We start from the raw sequence: 5,836 nt of genomic DNA on the forward strand, positions 1-5,836 counted from the left end.
ACCAGCTCCCTCCAGCCGGAAAACTTTTGCTGTACAGCTTTGTACCCTGAGAAGGAAAGTTGAGGGACATGGCACCATACATGAATATAAATGTGGGTATTGTGCCTCCTACAAGAGGATTGGACACTAAGTGAAAATTAACCAGCGCCCTCGAGTGGCTACACTTTTGCTGTTCAGCTTTGTACCCTGGGAAGGAAACTTGATTGACATGGCACCATAAATTAATATAAATGTGGGTATTGTGTCACCTACAAGAGTAGTTGAGGCACATGGCACCATAAATGAATATACATGTGGGTATTTTGCTACCCACAGGAGGCTTGGACACGAAGTGAAAATGAACCAGCTCCCTCGAGTGGCTACACTTTTGCTGTTCAGCTTTGTACCCTGGGAAGGAAAGTTGAGGGACGTGGCACCATAAATGAATATAAATATGGGTATTGTGCCTCCTACAAGAGGATTGGACACTAAGTGAAAATGGACCAGCTCCCTCGAGTGGCGACACTTTGTTGTACAGATCTGTACCCTGAGAAGGAAAGTTGAGGGATATGGCACCATAAATGAATATAAATGTGGGTATTGTGTCACCTACAAGAGGGTTTGTCACTAAGTGATAATGAACCAGCTCCCTCTAGTTACATTAGTTATATTAAAAAGACACAAGTACATCTAGTTCAACCAAAAAATAAAATAAAAATACAATCCCATATACACAATCCTTCGCCCACAGTTGATCTAGAAGAAGGCGAAAAACCCCAGCAAAGCATGATCCAATTTTCTACAGCGGGGAGAAAAATTCCTGCCTGATCCCCCGTGAGGCAATCGGATTTTCCCTGGATCAACTTTTACCTATAGTGAATACGCACATGCTGCATAGCTGAGTTTAGCTTTGTGTCCTGGGGAGGATGGATGTATCTTATCTAGCTGTGCTGATCAAGACTTCTCATGTGTATAGGCCGTATTCTCCTTCCACCTTCACAAGGACATTGTCCTGTGGGTAATGAAAAATATTCTTCCTCTAGACATCAGATAAAAGAAATGAAGCTGAGTTTAGCTTTGTGTCCCGAGGAAGGAAGGATGGGGGACACGGCACCATAAATTTATATGCATATGGTTGGTTATTGTGCCACCTACAAAAGGATTAGACACTAAGTGAAACTAAACCAGCTCCCTCTAGTGACCACGCGCATGCTGCATTACTGAGTTTAGCTTTTGAGTCCTGAGGAGGAAGTATGTATCTTATCTAGCGGTGCTGATCAAGACTTCTCATGTGTATAGGTCGTATTCTCCTTCCCCCTTCACAAGGACATTGTTCTGTTGGTGACAACAAACATTCTTCCTCTAGACATCAGATAAAAAAAAAATGAAGCCGAGTTTAGCTTTGTGTCCTGAAGAGGAAAGATGAGGAACATGGCATGGCACCATAAACTAATATACGTGTGGGTTCCACCTACAAGGGGTTTAAACACAAAGTAAAAATTGACCAGCTCCCTCTAGTGAGTACACACATGATGCATAGTTTAGATTTTTGTCCCGAGGAGGAAGGATTAGTGACACGGCACTATAAATTTAATATACGTGTGGGAGGGTATTGTGCCACCTACAAAAGGATTAGACACTAAGTGCAAATGAACCAGCTACCGCTAGTGACTACCCACATGCTGCATAGCTGAGTTTAGCTTTGTGTCTTCAGGAGGAAGGATGTATTATCTAGCTAAACAGCTAATAGTATTAAGACGTCTCGTATGTATAGGCTTTGTGTCCTGAGGAGGAATGTTGAGGGACATGGTACCATAAATTAATGTACATGGGTATTATGCCACATACAAGAGGACATGGACCAGCTCACGCTAGTGACTACGCACATGCTGTATAGCTGAGTTTAGCTTTGTGTCTTGAGGAAGGAAGGATGTACTATCTAGCTGTGTTGTATTAAGACTTCTCGTATATATAGGCCAGTGGTGGCGAACCTTGGCACTCCAGATGTTTTGGAGCTACATTTCACATGATGCTACACTACACTGCAGAGTGCATGAGCATCATGGGACATGTAGTTCCAAAACATCTGGGGTGCAAAGGTGTGCCATCACTGGTATGGGCCATATTTCCCTTCCACCTTCACAAGAACATTGTTCTCTCTTGTATTTAGCTATGGGCAATCCAAAAAATGATCCCTCCATTGCTTGGCTGTGGTTTAGAGCTTTTAGTGTGTACCTGGATCCCCTCCCTTCTTTCTTTTCTTTTGGAAGTTTAATCACCATTTGGTATGGCTCCCGTATGGGTGTCTAGTGCAACCATTGTTTGATGGACCACCAGTGGTCCATCAAGCGATGGTTGCCCCATCTCTTAGGCTTTAACCACCCGAAGAGCAGGGATTTACCCTTCCCTTTACTGCTACCACTGAAGTCCTATCATCAGGAAAAGGCTCTCTCCATGCTTAACCCAAATGGATCCAAATTCAGTGTCCAGGTGACGGTGTTTCGGCCTAGGCTCCTTCAGACCTTCACAAGAAACTGCAGAGCTTTTAGTGTGTACCTGGATCCCCTCCCTTCTTTCTTTTCTTTTGGAAGTTGGATCACCATTTGGTATGGCTCCCGTATGGGTGTCTAGTGCAACCATTGTTTGATGGACCACCAGTGGTCCATCAAGCGATGGCTGCACCATCTCTTAAGGCTTTAACCCTGAAGAGTAGGGATTTATCCTTCTCTTTACTGCTACCGGTGCAGTCCTTCTAGTCCTATCATCAGGAAAAGGGACTTTCCATGCTTAACCCAAATGGATCCAAATTCAGTGTCCAGGTGTTTTTTTCGGCCTAGGCTCCTGGAGACCTTCACAATAAACTGCATGCAAAAGCCCACGCACGTCCACAGGCTGTACAATCCTTTTTATTAATTCACAGGGCCAGGCTCACAGATAAAAACAGTGCTCACGTTTCAGCCATATAAGCTTTATATGAAACTTGTGAACACTGTTTTTTATCTGTGAGCCTGGCCCTGTGAATGAATAAAAAAAGATTGTACAGCCTGTGGACGTGCGTCGGCTTTTGCATGCAGTTTCTTGTGAAGGTCTCCATGAGCCTAGGCCAAAAAACACCTGGACACTGAATTTGGATCCATTTGGGTTAAGCATGGAAAGTCCCTTTTCCTGATGATAGGACTAGAAGGACTGCACTGGTAGCAGTAAAGAGAAGGATAAATTCCTACTCTTCAGGGTTAAAGCCTTAAGAGATGGCGCAGCCATCGCTTAATGGACCACTGGTGGTCCATCAAACAATGGTTGCACTAGACACCCATACGGGAGCCATACCAAATGGTGATCCAACTTCCAAAAGAAAAGAAAGAAGGGAGGGGATCCAGGTACACACTAAAAGCTCTGCAGTTTCTTGTGAAGGTCTGCAGGAGCCTAGGCCGAAACAGCGTCACCTGGACACTGAATCTGGATCCATTTGGGTTAAGCATGGAGAGAGCCTTTTCCTGATGATAGGACTTCAGTGGTAGCAGTAAAGGGAAGGGTAAATCCCTGCTCTTCGGGTGGTTAAAGCCTAAGAGATGGGGTAACCATCGCTTGATGGACCACTGATGGTCCATCAAACGATGGTTGCACTAGACACCCATACAGGAGATGGTGATCCAACTTCCAAAAGAAAAGAAATACAGTCTTCTGGCGTCAGGCTTGAAAAGCTCGGACCTAGTCCTTTGTCCACACCTTTTAACAAGTTTGAAATAGGTGGATGTGTATGTTTGCTTTGGGCGTAAGGTAGGGCAGCTTGTGTGCCCTTCAGTTGCTTGGACGTTCTTGCCTATCTAAGGTGCTGTGTCCCTCAATAAATGGACAAGATAGGATTTTCTATACCTCCAGGTCTCTTCGCGTCAGCACCCCAGTTGTATTATAGCTCTTCCACAACCTAATAATTCTGGAATCTGTGCATACCAAAGGAAAATCTGTCCCATCTCCTTACCCTCAGAAAACCATAAATTTAAAAAAAGGGGGGGGGGGGGGGAGTACAAATGAAATGTCTACCTCTCCTCGACCACCTGCTGCAAAATGACAGGTACTCTTCCATGCAAAAGAAATAAACGTTAAACATCTTTTTTTTCTTTTTGATCATTCCCGTCACTGCTAAGATTTCATACGGAATCTCGTCTGCATTTCTTTTCTTTTTTGGTGTCGCACTCTTTTTTCTATTAAAGAATAAATCTGTTCTATTTCTGTTTTTTTTTTTAATCTATTCTGTCTAAAGGGCCCGACACTGTGAGCAGCTTTTGCACCTTGTAGAGAAGACCCTATGTGTAGGATATTCAATAAAACTATTTACACCCTACTCTTGTCTTGGTGTGGGTCTGTGACCGTAACGCAAAAAAAAAAAAAAATTACATAGAATTATAAGGAATTCGCAAAGATGGATGGGGGCAAAGGGGTGGGGCTTAACGAATAACGAGTTACTATGAAAATAAATATAAAAATACAGTGTAGCGCTAAAAAGTAATATAACAGTGATGAACTGAAACACTGTGTGTGCATAACATATAAACAAATGTAGTGAACATTCAAGGAATCCAATGTTCACTTGGTGTGAACTGGAAAATGAGTGAAAGTTCAAAAACAGTGTCCATCTAATACATAATGGTGAATCTTTCAATGGAATGGGGATAGTGCAAACAATATGAAACGAGCGGCGAAGCTGTACATATGAAGAAATCCTCTATCAAAGGAGTATGGATGGGTACTCTTACCGGATATGGTGGATCTGCTTACCAGCGGTAGTGGATCAATCAGGCTTAGGTAGGCCGAATGCCTCAAGGTTAGGGTTGGCAGGAAGAGGGTCACTCCAAACGGGATGGTTCCACTCCTCGGCAGTGATGGTCCGACCGAAGTTTCAGAAATTCTTATGGCTCTCCGATACGTTATGCAACCTCCACCCAATAGGGGAGCCATCTGGGGGTCGGAGGTATGTACAAATGGGCTCATCGAAAAAATGGAGAGGTTCTCCTCAATGATCTCTCTGGTGACTTCTAGAATCTTCTTATTTCTCTATTCCATCAGGGAGGGAGATGAAGGCAACGTGATGGTCATATGATCACCAGACTTCACAGGAGGAAAACTCTAGATCAGCGAGTCTCAACCAGGGTTCCGTGGAACTCTAGAGTTCCTCCAGAGGTTGCTAGGTGTTCCTTCAGAATTGGCAATTTCTGCCTCTCAGATAAGTTCCCACTCACACATTGATCTTTTTAGCAGGGGCGGACTGACAACTCATGGGGCCCCCGGGGCAATAGGAGATTATGGGGCCCCCTGGCAATCAGAGATTATGTGGCCACACAGTATACACAAACACACACACACAGTATACAATCACACAGTATACACAGACATGTTTCTATTTGGCTGTGAAGGTACTGGAGAGGTGGGGCAGCTATAATTTCTGGATTTTTAGACCAAAAGGATGTCGGTAAGGGACATATCAAAGACAGATGTAAAAAAAACACAAATTTTTTACATACTGTCCCTGGTTTTACTGAGGCTGGCAACCCTGATGGGGCCCCCTAGTGGCATGGGGCCCTCGGGCAGTGCCCGAGTAGGCCAATGATCAGTCCACCCCTGCTTTTTAGCTATCTGTAAGGAGGTAATTCTTCCCAATGACCACAAGTGTAAGGACCATTCTTCCCACTGACCATCACACTAATGTATCATGAGTTGTAGATTTCTCATTTTTAGCCGGGGTTCCCTGAGACCGGAGAACTATTTCAAGGGTTGCTCCATGTTGGAAAGGTTGAGAAAGGCTACTCTAGATCCTCCTCTGCTGCTAATTCCTGCAGTGTCTTCTCTGTACATCTAACCA

Source organism: Lithobates pipiens, unplaced genomic scaffold, assembly GCF_037356315.1.
Source record: "Lithobates pipiens isolate NorthernLeopardFrog02 unplaced genomic scaffold, aLitPip1_a1.2 Scaffold_30, whole genome shotgun sequence".
Lineage (NCBI taxonomy): Eukaryota > Metazoa > Chordata > Amphibia > Anura > Ranidae > Lithobates > Lithobates pipiens.